The following is a 15,975-nucleotide window of genomic DNA, read 5'->3' on the forward strand; positions in this document are numbered from 1 at the left end:
GCTAATCTGCCACCTTGGATTTGCATTTTTTTGTAGTACGTCTCTGATCTGTTTTCTGAGGGAAAAATAAAGGCAATCAAATAAGCTTGGGGGGGCTCATTCTGTCTTTCCAACTCATATGAGAAATCATGATTTTTTTTGTTGTTCACTTTTTTCAGAGAAAAATATTTCAAAATAGAGCCTCTGATTTACAGTGGGAAGCTTAAGATGAGACATAAAAAAAGCATCATACTCAGTACCGAAGTTCCTGCCTATTAAGATGAATGTGTCGTTTCATTCCACAGTGAGGTGTAAGAGCCCTTGTGAAGCACCAAGATAATCGCAGCAAGTTCCTCACTGCCACCATAAGAGGCCAAGCCTGGGCCACCAGAGAGTGTGGCTTACGGACTCCAGGCAACCAGCATTGACTTAGATTTTATGCCGTAAGTTTTGTGACACAGGGCTTTGCACAGATAAGGCCAAGGCTTGGTGAAGAGCAAAAGCTGCCTGTGAGCATTCAGCTGCAGCTCAGGACGTTTCTGCTTTGGGATCTTGTAGGATGCAAATATGCTGTACGTTCCTGATGCTGTCGGGCACAGCAGCAGTATTGCTCAGTGACATACACTCCCGATTTTGACAGTGCCTCCCTTCTGAAAACATGGGTCTCAAACTATTTGCCAAAGCATCCAGCTTCGTGAAAGTCTGCAAGGCAGGAAGGAGAGGGAGGAGGACTGCAATCCCCAGTTAAGGTCCAGAGAGAGGAGTTTAAAACCCGAGGTGAAAAAAAATTGCAGTGCTGTATTACCTGCCTAATAAAGGAGACAAACATCATCAAACAGCCACAGTACATTTATGGGCTTTATTTTAAGTTTTGTAAAGTGGATTAGAGACATTTGTATTCATTAAGGAGATAAAACCCCCTTTGCTGGACCTCAAGTGTTTTATTTTAAAAGTTTGAGTTTTATAGCTGGTGAAAGAACCATAAACAGAGCAATGAAATGGCCAAAGAAAAAAAGATGTTGTGGAAACATCTTTAAAAAGAGCAAGAGCATTTCTTTTTCTCAAATCCCTATTTAATGAATGAATGTGTCATTAAAAAAGAAAGATGATATACATGGATGTGAAAAAAGCCTGGAACTAGGAGTTCTCTCTTGTCTTTCTCTCCTACTTACTGTAATTTGTCTCCCAGTAGCATTCAGAGGCACTGACTGAGATTGAGGCCTCTGTGAGCACCGTAAAGAGGCAGTCCCAGCCTGGAGAAGCATCACTTTGAGTGGAGAAGAGTAAGTGAGAGTGGGAAAAAGGAAAATAGGGCCTCCTATTTAAAAATGGGCATGACTAATGGGAAGTTGCAGAGCTTGAAGCAACACCTTTTGTTCTAATGGCTAGTATGGGCATGGCTACTAGAAATAACCTTATTTTCTTATTATTTTACTCCCTTTCCACGTCATGTTTTCTCTCTCCTCTCCAGTTTCCTCCACTGTATCCCTTTCTTCTGCAGTTTCTTTCCCTGGTTGTCCTTCCGTCCTCTATCCACAGTTTCCTGTCTGTAGCACTCAACCCTCTGCACTTTCCCTCCAGAAGCTATCAGCCGTTTGCTGTTCCCCTATCTCCTTGTCATCCACCTACTCCTGTGGCATCTTTCTAGTATTATTTGGCAGTTTTGAAATGAATGACATTAATAACCTAAGCACGTGAGTAATTTGCTAAAGATTTTAATTACCTGACAAAAATAAGCTAATCAGGAAGATTCGGTAGGGATTAATTGTGTTGGGAAACCTGGGAAATTTTTTCCATGCTCTTGTTAGACCTTCCAAAAGAGCTAGTAGTTGCCTTTCCAGCAGGCACGGGAAATTGTAGTTTAAAATAGATCGGCCTTAAAAACAGGGTACTTACTTCTTTCTCTTTTTTTTTTTTAAATGAAGGCAAAAGAGGTATGTGACTACAGCCAAGTTAGTGCTTTGAGAGGCATTTATTGTAAAAGTTGCAGAACTTCCTGTAACACAGCAGGGCTAGACCAGGCACTGGTTTTTAACAGCACACCCATGGATTATGCCACACCAAGATATCCTTCTCCATGAATCAAGTCTCTGAGCAACTAACTTGCTTAGAAGCTACTTTTGGGGAGCAGGGCTCTGGTAAGATGCAGATTTGAAATGACGTTATGGGGTTTTACTTGACCCGTGAGCCCTGCAACTGTACATCTGACAAGTCTAACAAAAGATAACTACAGGGTAGCTCTGTGATTAGTTCCCACCAGCCCTTCTTGGTACAGCATTTCATTGTCATTTCGGTGTTGAAACTGTTTCCTTTCACATGTGTGTTAAAAGAAATAGGAGGAAGCCAGGATATTTTGCAGGTGCTCTTGAAAAGCAATTTTTAAATTTTTAACAGGATAATATTATTAATCATGGAGAAAGAGAGGATGAGCATGAGATTTCTAGAATATTTTCCTTCTGTAAAGCACAGGCTCCCTCTGAAAAAATCACCAAATCTGTTAGTCCCTGAGTTAACCATCCTGCAAAACAGGAATGAAGTATTCCCTTTTCCATTTTGTGTGCCTTGTGTACTTAAGTTGTAAACTTGTTGAAAAGCAGTCTGCCTTTTGTAACTCCCTCATCTTGTACCTCGCTTCTGTAGTGAAAAGGGGAAACTGTGTTAGAATAAGGAAAATCATACCCTCTGAATATTATTCTTTCTTTGCTTCACTTTTAATTTTCATGTTAAAATGGTCTCCAGCCCTCGTCCTGACAGCTACGCATTTAAAATAAAAGCACAGAATCTCACAGCTCTCTCCAGTAACAAGGAAAGACTCTGGGTCAAATCTACCCTGGAATTAAACCACGGATATGCCTGTTTTGCAAAGTAGGTTTCTTTTTGCCCTTTTTTTTTTTTTTTTTTTTTTTGCAATTATTCCCAGGGATCTTCTATTGCACGTCACAAACATATGCCAGCTCAATGGTCCTTCAGTTTATTTTTGTCTTCCTGCAAGGTAACCATTCATCCATGGAGTAATTTTTTTAAATGAGGCATTTTAATCCAAATTGCCAGTTAATACCTGCAGGGCCAGCTTCCCTCCTGATCAGCTCTGGAAATTAACGGAAGCTTTGAATGCTGCGGTAAAGTTTTGCTTGCAAAAATTCTGAAGGACTTTTGAAACACAGAACAAAACTGGTAGGGCAACCTCTGAAGCTTCGGACAAAATGCAAAATTTTGGGAGGGGGAAGCAAAGCGTCAGATTAACTTTGTGTTTGGATCTCTCAGGTTGTGTGGGTCCGGGTTCGGATTCTGAAAGATACTGTAAGTGAAAATGAAGCAGGGTCTCAATGCACTGTACTTGTTCATTAATGTAGAATGAGCAGTGTTACGTTCTTTTGAGCCTTTCCCTCTTAAACTGAGTGTGATTGTTATCTATGGTACTGTAAAACTGAATGATCATCCCACTTCTAATTCGTGTGTTTATCTAAAGACACCTACTGTAGTTTCCAGTTAAACTTCAAGGGAATAGGGCACGGATCTGTCAAATTATGTCTGTGCAAGTATATTTCCTTTTGAAACTTAAGCCAGACATTCAGACTGCCACCTGAACAGCCTTCTATGTCAGCGCACATGTGGAATTTGAGGGGAAACTTCCCTCTGAGGCTTTGACTTATTTGTAAACAGTAATGGATCCCCAGTGTGCAAAAAATCTCTTAACTTAGTGTATTACAAAGAAAAATCATACAAGTCTTTTATTACATTTTGCACTGGAGCTGTAACTGAATCAATAGGATCCTCTTCAAAAATTAGAAAGGCATCCGTTAAAGCCCAGTGCAATGATTTTTCTAAGTGGTGGTTGGCCCTATGCAATATTGAAGGAGAAGGAAAGCACATGGTCACAAGCCAAGTTCAAATAAACAAACTAGCTAAATCCATGTCCTGTTGCTCTGTTGGACCTCATGGCTTCTGTAATGTGAGAAGAAGAGAAAGCTCCTGAACTTTATGGGAAGTATTTTAAGCTTTCAGTCCTACCAAAAAAATCTGTCTCTCTATTCCCCCTGCTCTTTCCCACTCTGTACAGCCTCTTCCGTCTGCCAACAGATGCAGTTTAGTGGTCAGCTAGATCAAGGAATTAATACTGAGTAGAATTAAACAAGAAAAACAACATCTGTAATTAAAAAGGCTGTAAGATACCAACCAGTGCTGTAGAATTTAAAATGTCAGTAATTGTCATTGTTCTGTAGTCACTCATTCTTGGCTTGTTCCTTTTAGCTTTATTAGAAAAAGTATTTACAAAAATATAACTAGCTGTTGATAACGACTACATAGTACTAAGGACTTTGCTCACCGTTAAATGGGGGGGTTAAAGATGTTTATATTTTCTTATAAATAAGCACAAACCATGTCACAATGCCGTTCCATTTATTGGACTTAACCTTTAAGCAATCTGTCCATAATTGCACTAGAAAATGTTCAGAGCAATTTGCCAGGCACCTATCTGGGACAGAAAGTATCCTGAATAAAATACGGTTGTTGTGCTCTGAGCACCAATAATAAGCAGAGGACAGAGTGTTCTTGCTTTTAAAGCAAAATGTAATTGTTTCTGGAATATGTGCATTTGAAAAAAACTCTAGGTGCTTTAACTAATTATAATTTATTATTATGTTTTGACTTTAGAATAATGCACTTAGATAATGCAACTATGAGGAAGGGATTGGGTAAAACGAGATTGTAAGTACACTCAAAATTGAAAAAAAACTCATCATACCTTTTCTGTCATCCCAAGTAATTTAGCTGTGCTCATACTAATTCTGCCTTCTAAAATGGCATTTTAGCTCAGGATGATAGCAGTTTTGCACAATACGGAAGTGCTGCTAAATCCATCCAAATTATCACAGATTTCATCAGGTTCTGACTTTGATTCACTTTTTCCCCCTCTACAAATATATATTCAGTTACAGTACCTGTGCAGATGACTGAGACTGACCACCATGATATGTATGATTCATTCAGTCCAAATTAAAATCTACTATCCCTTGTGGGTGTCTTGTCCATCAGCTCTGGCTGATGATGGCTAACAGAGAGCTCTTAATCTTCTCCTGTTAAGCCTTCCTTACTACCCTATTTTACTGTGAAAAATACCGATATCCTGCCTTTTATTTAAACCTTAATTAGACATAATTTTATACTGGATATTTCTATAAACTGCATGTATTTATTTTCTAAGATCTTTAAGATATGGCCCACTGTGTGCATCCTGACAACTGAAATGCTTTCTAGGTTCTGTCACTGTCTTTGTATCTTTGCTTGCTGCAACACTGTTTTCTTTGTTCTCAACAAACTGCTGCTGCAGAGGGTTTTTGGCCAAACCATCAGTTGACTATGTTACATTCCTCTTTGCATCCTTGTTCCATCTTCCCTACCCTGTAATTCATACATAACCATTCAGAGATCCTCTCTGCACCCATTCAGCGCTTAGAGTCCAATTCCTGCTTCAGGCCAATCACAAGTAACTCAGTTCCAATCTAATAAGATTTCCAAACAAGTATATTCATACCTCCTGTCATCAACAGACCTTGGGAGGAGTCCCTCGTAAGCTTCTTCTGATTTACCTCATCATTTGCCTTCAGGTACCTCTTTCAGCCAAGTGGCTCTCTGTATATTGGAAATAGCAAGATCCATTTTCACCTCGAGGCAAGCTGCACATTTACCAGCAGAGGAGGCGTGTGCACGGGCACATCCCATGGTTCAGTTCATATGCTGGAAATCTCCCCTTCAGCTTTTCTCACGGTAGCATGTTCATATAGCCACACCATCAAGCTTCACCTGTCAGCCTCATGTTTGCTTTGAGCTGGGCTCATTTCTCTGGTTCTCCCTCAGTTCACACGCTGCAGTGGAATATTTAAACTGAAAGAAGCTTTCTGAGCAGTTAATTATTTTGCCATGATGTTTCTTTTCATTCTTTATCATAAAACATTTTCCTCCAAAGAAAACCATAAAGGGAAAGGGTACCAAGTAAAACTAAATGCTTTCAATTGGTGAAGCAAGGAGTCTGCAGTGAAGCTTCTGCTTAACAAAATAGAAAAATAAGATAGCATGCTTTATTCTGTCATACATTAAAATTAACAGAAAGAGGGCCTCATTTGCTTAAAGATTGTCTATTAGTATTCACCTGGTGGCAAGCAGCCTTAATGTCATACCATTAATGAAAACAGAAGCTTATTAAATATTTATTCTTTTTAATAGCAACAGGAGCCTGGGTTTAAGCAGCACTGCTCTAACTTCCCATGTAAATTGTTCCTGATAATCACCAATAACAGAATCTTTTGTACCTCTCCCCACTCCTAAGAGCTTTCATTCCATCTGTAATCACTTATGAATGTCAGACAGGGAAAGAACCTTGCAGACAAGTGAAAGAGGTTTCACCGTCAGATTTCTGATGTTAGAAAAGAGGAAAGAAACTGGTGGATGCAAAGCAGGTGAAGTAAGTAATTCCTGAACAGAGGCAAAGCGTTCAGAGAGACACAAGAGCTTCGGGGGCCAGTGAGTGTTCTTAGCTTTTGGCCAGTATTGCAGTGGTCTTGAAACAACATGAGGCTTGTGGAATTTCTCTGCTTTGGCCTCTCATTAACAGACGCACCAAGCCGACATCCTGTTGGTTATTTCCCTCTCTCCGTTGCTGTGTCCTCCCTTCCTCCAGATGATTTAGGCATTAGCTCCACCTTGTTGCTGTGTAGGCTGGTTGTCAGCACTACCTGATGATTAAAGACCTAAAGTAATGGACAGAGTGCTTTTACGCTCATTCAAAATCCATAGCTAAAGTTCCCTTTCCATTTCAAATGTTATAAAAAGTTCTTTCCTCTCATTATAGTCCTCATCTGTTCCACTGCTTTGCATGGCACAAATTGCTACCTTCATTTCATGCAGCTGAGTTGCTTGTGGCTCTTCTGATGAAGAACTTCAGGCCATGTGACCCTATTTCTTATTTAACATTATTCTGTTCTTTCTTGCACTAATTCCTGTGTTACAGATGTCGTCAGACCAGGCATTTTTTGTTTCGGGTATGCATGTCAGAAGACTGCTTAGTGCTACTCCTTAGACGTGTTAATTCAATTACTGCCAGATTTTTCTAGGCATCTTGACATTGCTATATATGGTTCTTTAGTAATAATATTATAAATTATTTAAATTTTAATTAGTGCTTGCATTAATTACATGATCCTTTACTGCAGGGGGAAGAGATCTCAGTTTCCACAGCTATATGACCATGTTTTATATGGCCTAAGTTTTATTTAGCATCAAATGGCATCATTGCTAATAGTCATCAAATAGCCATCATCCTATGGGTATGCTTCTGTGGGTACTTTATGTCTGAGGACATAGCTTCTCTAAGAAGTTAGTAAAGGTTTACGTCACTTGACGGGCCTCCAGTGGATGGGAGCTGACACGCTCCTAAACTCTGTCAAGACGGTTTTGTCCTCCCTACTGCCAGTTCCAACAGAGCTGCTGCTGGGATCCCTAGCAGCAAATCTGGTGGACGTTTATGCTATAATAAGCATAGCTGGTCTGTGATTCCTTACACACACCCCGTCCTCTTCCCCAGAGTGCTGGAAGGCCTGAGCAGGGGAGGGCTGTGGGAACGTCCTGGGGGACTACGCGCTTACTTCCTTTGGAAAGATCCTCGGAGGGATCTTTCCGTACAGACAACCAGGACCTGAACTCACAATACTGAAAGCAGGAGCTGAATTCTGGTTTAGCCTGCCAGATGAGCCAGCTGTCTAATAGAAAAACCTGTCTGACAAAGCTTTGTGAGAAGATTAGCAGAAGGCTAGCATGACATCCCAGTAATGACCCTCATTAGCTCTTCTGTACTTCACTCCCTTTTGCAGACTGGAAATAGCTTCTTACAGTTAAGATTTGCATCAGTATTCATACTTCTGCTGTGTTATTAGCTATTGCAGTGGCTTTGGGTGACAAAAATCTTCTTCTGTGTTTAGCACTTGCTGTTACAAGAGGTAGATTAGTACCCTGTCGTGTACTGCAGAAAATACTGTGGCCAAATGCAATGTATACATTTTCACTAAGTGTACTATTAACGTTCCTGTACTGTATAAAAATTGGGTTTGTTATAGCACACATGCTGTGGGAATTTCTTTCTGTGACTGTATCAAGCCAGTGGTTTTTGTTTAGTGAGGTTTTTCCCCAGCAACCAGTGTAAGAGGTTTTTGTCATAATGGGATGTAATGAAGATTTTGATTTTTCCTTTCTTTCTGCCACCACATTCTTTACTAACTCCAAGAGTTTTGCTGCTCCCTGTTTTTTCTTTTGTGTGCTGCTTTGCACTTTGAAAATGGAGTCTGCACATAGATAAAGCAGCAGGGGGAATTAATGTTGCTTCATATTTTCTCTGCATGGAGCACAGAGAGTAAAATAATACCCGTAGACAGCTAAATCCTGCTGGAAGAAAGGAATTTGTCCCTTCAGTCCAGAGACAGAGAAATTCATTCTACACTGGTTGCCCTCTTGCCTACAATGTACTACTTCACTGCAGCAACCACCTGTCAGTACTTAAGACTAAGAACAGGGGTTTTGGCATAACTGAACTAAGGTGACAAATTAAAAATAATTTCAATTACAGCTACTGTGTTGATTTGGGAACTAATATAAAGGTGGATTTACAGGGACAACAGTAAAGGATCTGTAGCTCTTCCCTTCTATTCCTTTTCATTACTTACCCCGCCACAGTTCATCCCTGCCCAGCCACGTGGTACAAGCAGCATTTGTGGGCAGCCTCTTGTCAGCGTTATCAAGGCATCCCCCGTGGCTGACTGATGTGTGCCGATTCACGCAAACTCTCTGTGATGCTATGTAATGGCATGCCTCACCCACGGAGCTGTACATTTTCATTGCCCAGGCACTATTTATTTTGTGATCAAAGTCATAGGCTGTCTTTCCTGCAAACCACAACCAAATTATTCTTGCTACAAAAACATGTGTAATTTTTATGGCTAATTAAAAACAGTGAAACACAAAACCAAGGATAGATACAGGGAAAGGTATGTCAGCGGTAGGACTATCATTTGACACAGTGCCCCGTAGAAAGGAATTAAATGCATCTATATGGGGGGTTGTCTATATAGTAACAAAAACCAAACAAAACCTGGGATTTTTTCAGAGGATCTTTCTGCACATACTAACAGAATTTTGTAGTTTAATTTCACTGGATAAATATGCTAACTTGGTTTGGTCAGACCCAACAAAAACAGTAACAACAAAAATTTGAAGGTGTCTGGCTGAAAAAAATTGGTTTGGGCAAAATAGCTTTCACTGGAAATCTAAACTTTCCATGGAAGCACACGCTTTTCAGTACAATAAAATAAAAAATTTACTCCAAGTCCTGTATTTCCTCCAAAGATTGTTACAACAGAAGATGTTGAACAAATCCTGTTTCAGCTGCCCAGAGCTAGTGATGATCATAATAAAAAAGGGTATAAGAACATGAAGGAATAATCACAGCACCTTAAAATTGCTTTTGGAGAGATTTTGTTTTCTGCTAAAAATCTGCATTTCCTGATTCTGCTTCTAGTTTAAGTCAATGTCTGAATTCCTACTAATTTGAATGGGAACAACAGGCTACTTGATTTGTGGTAAAAATGTAACCATAATACAACTGTAGTTGTTAACTCCTTTCTTGTGAGCTAGAAATGGATGTTGGTGTGACTTAAACAAAATGTCAAGCAATGACCTGTCAGTTTGGCGGTGGTGACTCCACAATACTCAGACAGACTTAAACTGCAGTAAATGCTTCAGAGGGGTTGCAGCACTCTTAGTCTCTCTGCAGTAAGACATGTTGTTTTATAACTAATTACATGCAATAGAAACGTGCATTTTACAAGCATGGCATTAGATCTTTCATGTGGTCATGGTTTACAGCATTTCTGCGGAAATACATGATACACTGTGATCCACAAAGCACTGTACACATCCATTAAATATTGCATGAACGCCAGGACCACGGGGAACTTAAAATATTGAATCTGAGCAAATGGATAGCTCAGAGTAGGGGAATGCACAGCTTTTCACCCATAGGTCACAGTTAAAAAACCAGCTCAGATTAGTGCCAACACCATAGCAGACATAACTTTGCAGGTGTTCATTGCCTGACATGAATTACATCCTGTATCTTCTGTTGGACAAAGGGTTTTATCCCACAGGCCAGAGTTGGTTGTGGCACCCATAAGGACAAATCATTGTTTCCTAGAACAGCCAAGGTTTAAAAAGACTTGGAGGCTGTGAACTTTCCAGGCATGTCTAGGACTGGGTCAGAGTTTTAAACTTGAGAATTGCTCAGAAGTTATTGCTCTCTCTGCAGAAAGAAGCAGTTTTCTTTCTCCAGGAAGGCTAGGCTGGCACTTCTTACAGAGCGCATGAGACACTGCTGTGACTGCACAGCCCACCCCCAACCACTTTTCCCTGTTGGCCACCTGATCTTTTCCCAGGACAGCGCACACCACCTGGGGCTTTCTGCTCCCTGCCTCCTGCAGCGGAAGCCTTTCTGAACCAGTCTCACTCCTGGTTCTTTTTTGCTCTTTTCCCACCGTTTTGATTTAGGTTTTGTAGCTGTTCCTTCTTGCAAGGGAGTGGTCAATGATGTGTTTCTTAAGCTCAGGGACCATAAAGCAGAGCTTCTTATGACCTGGACTGACAGAGCCACAAAGAGACCATTTCCATAACGACTGCTCTTTGTGGCTCCCAGCTGGGCTCATTGTTATTCACTCCTCATTTGCCTGATCTACGAATTCCTTACTCATCTCTTCAGCACAAAAGCACAAGTTCTTCTCTGACTGATACCATCTTTACTGACTTCATCAGAGGATCTATTTGATATGAATATATCCTTATCTATATCTGTATCTGACTTCAAGAATACATCTGGTTTATTGCAGTTTTTCTGTGGATGCCATTTTGCAACAAAGTTTTCCTCAAAATCTCAACTACAGTAACAAATATAGCTGTCAATTATCTTTATTGTGACTGCATAAAGCCCATCCTTTAGGCTGTAATGGAAAGGTTAGAGTACTGATATCTAATAGAATAAACTGCTGTGATCTATGAATTTTGGAAAGTGACAAAAATCCGTGCTAATTGATCTCCTACTTGATAATGGGGAAGCTGAAGGCATAGCCAACACTAACAAGTACAGTCGCTTCTCTGAAGGCCCTAGTGTAGCAGAAACACGTAGGATTTAATGTCCCTAAGACACTAGTAGAACTGATTTCTAAAAACCCGATGAAATCAGCATTCCTGCTTTGGTAAAATAAGTGTGAGGGCTGTTGATCCGTGGGCAAGGGAGCAAGATTGGAAGAAAAATGGTATGAAACGTGGGTAGGAGACTCCAAGACAGCTGTTGAATCTCTTAGTTGTCACTGAGGGCTGGGCTAAGTGGGAGCTGGGACCCTCTATCTCTTGGTGTGGCACAGCACTGCCTCTGCTACGTGCTTTCAGAGGGAGCAGATAGTTCTGCACAGTGCCGCAAGGCTTTTAGAGGGGCAGAAGAGAAGATCCCACCTCTGTGAAAGCTTCAAGCCCACATCCTACCTTGGCACTAGGATGTCTTGCATTTGCTGTGTACACGGTTGCTGTAGCTAAGTAGGGCATTTATTTTGCTGCCCTAAAAAAAGCAGCCTTGTTTTCCAGGAGCTTGTGGGCAAGCCTGGAACCCCTGTTACCTGCCCGCTCTGTGTGGTGTAAATAGCCTTTATCAGGACACAGAGCTGCAGGGGAGTGCTTGCTACAGCTCGCCCGGCACTGGAGGGCACATTGAAAAGCCATGAAGGAAAGGAAAAGCACGTCAGAGATATGTGACGTGGATTTTGCCAGCCCAGCAAACTGGGTTTTGTAGGGAACTAAAAATCGTCATCAAAACAGCTGGCTTATTTACTCCGCCATGCTCATAAGCAAGAGAGGCTATTCCCAGGCGCGGCTGCAAAACTGCTTTTTGAGAAACAGCAAAACTGCTACATCTGTAGCTTGTGTCTGTTGTAGCTAAAACTCACATTTGTTTAATGAATAGGGGGAGAGTCGGGGGAGATAATGGCAAAACCACATTTGATTTCTCTTTTTTAACTGAGCCTGGGCAGGCAGAAATGGGCACCTCTGCCGTTGATTGTAGAGCAGATACGCGGTGACACAGAGCACTTTGGCACCTAGTACATCCGCTGCTTGCCTAAATTTACAAGCAAATGAAATTTGTAAGAGGACTACAAGGAATTCTGAGTGGATCCCATTCCTCTGCTGTAAGGGCATTATGCAGCACAAAATTACGTGGCTTCAGCTGACAGCTGATGTCGCCAGCACATGAGCCCTAAATATAGCACAGGCTGGAGGAAATTCCCCCGTTATTTTCCAGATTGTCCGTGGGAGTGAAAGAGCAACAACAAAAGGTAATAAGATATCCAACTCGGAGAGCACAGTCTGACTTGCAAATATAGCTTGTTGCTGCAGCATAGAAGCCCCTACTGAATGGAAAGCCGGTATGTCTGTGCGTTTGCTGCGTGCTGCTCTGCAAACCTGGCACAGCTGCCCGAGAGTCCCAGGCAGGCGGTGCGGTGCTGCACTGCACTGCACTGCACTGCACTGCTGCGCGCTGCGGTGCTGCGGTGCTGCGGTGCTGCGGTGCGCTCCTCGCCGCGCCGCGCTGACGGGCTGCAGCCGTCCTGCAGAAGAGGAGATGCTCGCGGACACCTCCCCGCACAGCAGATTAACGGGAGTTTAGAAGTAGCATCTGGCTTTAAATGGGGTGGGATGAAAGCGTGGGTACTTGTTTGGCTGTCTTAAAATGTATTGTTGAAGAGAGTTGGCAAAAAAGAGTCTCTGGAGACACGAATAAAGGGAAGGATGTTACTCACTGGGGTTTAGGGAACAGGGAACGGCAGGAATTAATTCACCCCTCTTGCAAGGAGCTCTCCTTAAGGTGTGAAGTCTGACTACGTGGATTTCTCCGCAAGATTGGGAGTAGAAATGACAAGCTTTAGGCAGTAATTCAAATTGATTATCACATTTTTGCTTCTTCACACCAGCATCTTGGTTTTGACATCAGCGTTACAGAGCTGCTGGGAGGCAGCAGATGCCCAGGCCCTTGCATCAGGTCTCGGTGGAGGAGGAATTAGGCCACATCCTAAGTGGACATTTTAATTGTCCTTGTTTTAATTACAGATAGTCACCTGTGCTATCACCTGTGCTAAAATGAGGTGGTCAGAGAGCACCCTGGGAAGCCTGCTATTCTTCAAAGGCTTTCACCTGCAGCAAAATCTGACTCGTGGCAGAAACTCATGTTTGCAAGAGTGAAACCATCAGCAGTGGTGCTTTAGCCTCTCTTTTGCCTTGTGTAACATGTTCATCCTGAGAGGCCTCTGTGGAAAAGCCCTTTTCAGCGTGGAGCCAATACCATCAGCATCTGCCTTTCCAAAAGGTACAAAATTGCTTTGGCGCTATTGGAAAGTGTGAAAGCTGAAGTGTAGTACTGCCATTTTTTTCTCTTTTCTTGAAACGGATCACTTTTAAAATGGAAAGCACCATGCAAACCATACTTTTTAAAGAAACAAATTATTTTAAACGCTTTAAGGAAATTTCTTCTCCCCTTCCTCCACTAGTGGAAACAATTTACTTGAATCATGTCTGAAAGCAGAGATAGTCCCTATTTGCCTCCTATGTCCTAAAAATGTTTTAGAGTAAACTTTGCTATTTTTTTTTTGCTGGAAAAGAATTGTCCAGTTCCTCCCTTCAGTCATATTTTCTTTATTTACGAACTTGTACTCTGGGATTGTATAAATTCACTTGAGGCTACCTAAATCTGAGAAAATTCATTGTGTATATGTCTAAATAATAGATGCTCGTTCAGAAAACATCGAGGAATGTTTTCAAACCTTTTCCACATAAAAAGTGTTTCAAACTTCATTCGGCCTGAAACATAGTATTTCTTTATATGGTGTGCTTTTAATGGTGTTTATTTTTATTTCAAGTTGAAATTGATACAAATTTTGAAGAAGTTAGAATAAGAAAATCAGTAGGTTTCATTTTGAAAATATCTTTTCTTGTGTTCACTACATTTTGCTAATGTTGAATGTATTTTTTTCACCAATGAAATGTTCAGAGGATCTATTTTATTAAACCTTGTGTCTTGAAACTTTTTAGGTAATGTTTCTTAGTAGATGAGCCATAGATCACGAACTCCTTTGGGCAGAGATCAATTTCATTTTTGCCTCTGGATCAAGTTGGTTGTTCCAATTAAAATGGGAAACAAACTGGGAAAATACTTTTATCGGCTTCCTTTATGTGCTCACAACCAGCTGGAAGGAACATCTTCATCAAAAACATGTTCTTTGGCAATACTTTAATCTCTTTAAAAAAAAAGTCTTCAGAAATTAACAGTCATGAAATTAATTATTCCAGCTGTGCACAAAAACAAGCTTTTAAAAATTATTTTAGGATGTTATTTTTTTTCATGCCTACGCATCTCCCAGAAGAAACATCTAGGTTTGAATTCTTCTGTCACTTGTTCATGGAGATGCTGATAAATGTTTCACATAAACCCTTTAACAAAATTATACTGTTTTGACTATCAGAAAGTATTGAGGTGAAAAATTCTGTTCTCCTCAAAAATTTTCAGCTTTGTTAGAAAAAAGACAAAAATTTGGTGGCAATAGCCACTGTAACGCTTTTATTTCAGAAGCATTACTTTTATGCTGTAGTTTGTCTGTAATAGTGTGCCTACATGTTAAAGGCGTGGAAGATTTAATGATACACAAAAGATGAGGTGGGATGATGAGGACAGAAAGATTGATATCCACAGTTGTTGCTCCTTTGGATTGTTGGGCTTAACAGACTTTATTTTTTGAACAATGGATGGCAGGCAAGTAATAAAAGAGAGTGACACAATATCCAAACCGTTTCCCTGTACTGGCCAGATAACCTAGAAATACTGCTAATGCAATCTGTGGGGTTTTAATTGACTTTTCATGAATAAAAAAGCAATTAGAAAAAGGAGCAGAGAATTTTTTAAGAATAATGACTGTCAGGACTTCAAAGAGCTACTACACTTTTCAACTTTGAAGGAAAGTTACATCTAATAACAAAAAGCAGAAAATTAGGGAATTTAATGCTTGTTCTGGTTTAATGATGTTTTGTGGTTCCTAGACTGCTTTAATACTTATATCTTGCTTACCACTTTGTGTTAGGGTGAGCTACGAATGTTAACAGTGGTTTAAACTTCCTGGAATGTCAGTTACTTGCATGTTTCATGTGACTTGGGGACTAGCTTTGCCATTTACACAAACAGAGTGCATCTTTCTTGGAAGCAAAACCTGTGAGGATCTATGTGAACAAAGCCTGTGGCTTGTTCTTTAGAACACTCCAACGAACGCATCTCATTCAACGTGATCTGTTTTTCTAACCTAGTTGGGCAATTATGTATATGAAGGAAAATGGGATGAATGCATATGCTCTTAAATTTCAGCATGTGGAGGGTTTTTTTTTTTTCAAGGCAGGAAAAAAATGGGGAATTCCTGATCTTCAGGACAGATGGACCCTGAGAAGCCAGAGTGCTGATGTGCAAGATTGCCAGTGGTTGGAATGGGCTCTGTTCTCTCTGAGGAGCCCCTTCCTTGCAAGGTAATTGGAAAGAAGTTGTTTGTGCTTGTGGTTTTCCCTTTTGAGGGGCAGGAGAGGTGCGTTGAGGGTGCAGGCGGTGGGGCCAGCTGAGCTCTGGTTAGATTAGGCTTTCAGAAGCACCTGTGAAAATTCAGGGTAATTCTAATGTCACATCAGTGGGGCTACACACTGTGATGGTCTGGCAACGTAGCACTGAATAAAGAAGCTGCTATAGACTGTCTTTCTCCAATATATCCCCTATAAATACCCTATGATATTAGAGCAAGTTTTGTTTCTGTTGTTTTTGTCTACCCCTTATGTCTGTGCTGTAGCTCAAGTCTTTATATGAGAGGTACCAACCAGGGAAAA

General features: G+C 40.9%; 1 long non-coding RNA gene across 1 annotated transcript; it reads left to right on the forward strand.

Annotated features, from left to right (window-relative positions):
• The first annotated feature begins 12,304 nt into the window (after positions 1-12,304).
• LOC115348079 lies at positions 12,305-15,594 on the forward strand. The gene is made up of 3 exons (XR_003925729.1): positions 12,305-12,491; positions 13,174-13,429; positions 15,500-15,594. It is a non-coding gene; the product is annotated as an uncharacterized LOC115348079 (long non-coding RNA).
• Positions 15,595-15,975: the final 381 nt, after the last annotated feature.

The sequence above is a fragment of the Aquila chrysaetos genome, chromosome 11 (assembly GCF_900496995.4).
Source record: "Aquila chrysaetos chrysaetos chromosome 11, bAquChr1.4, whole genome shotgun sequence".
NCBI lineage: Eukaryota > Metazoa > Chordata > Aves > Accipitriformes > Accipitridae > Aquila > Aquila chrysaetos.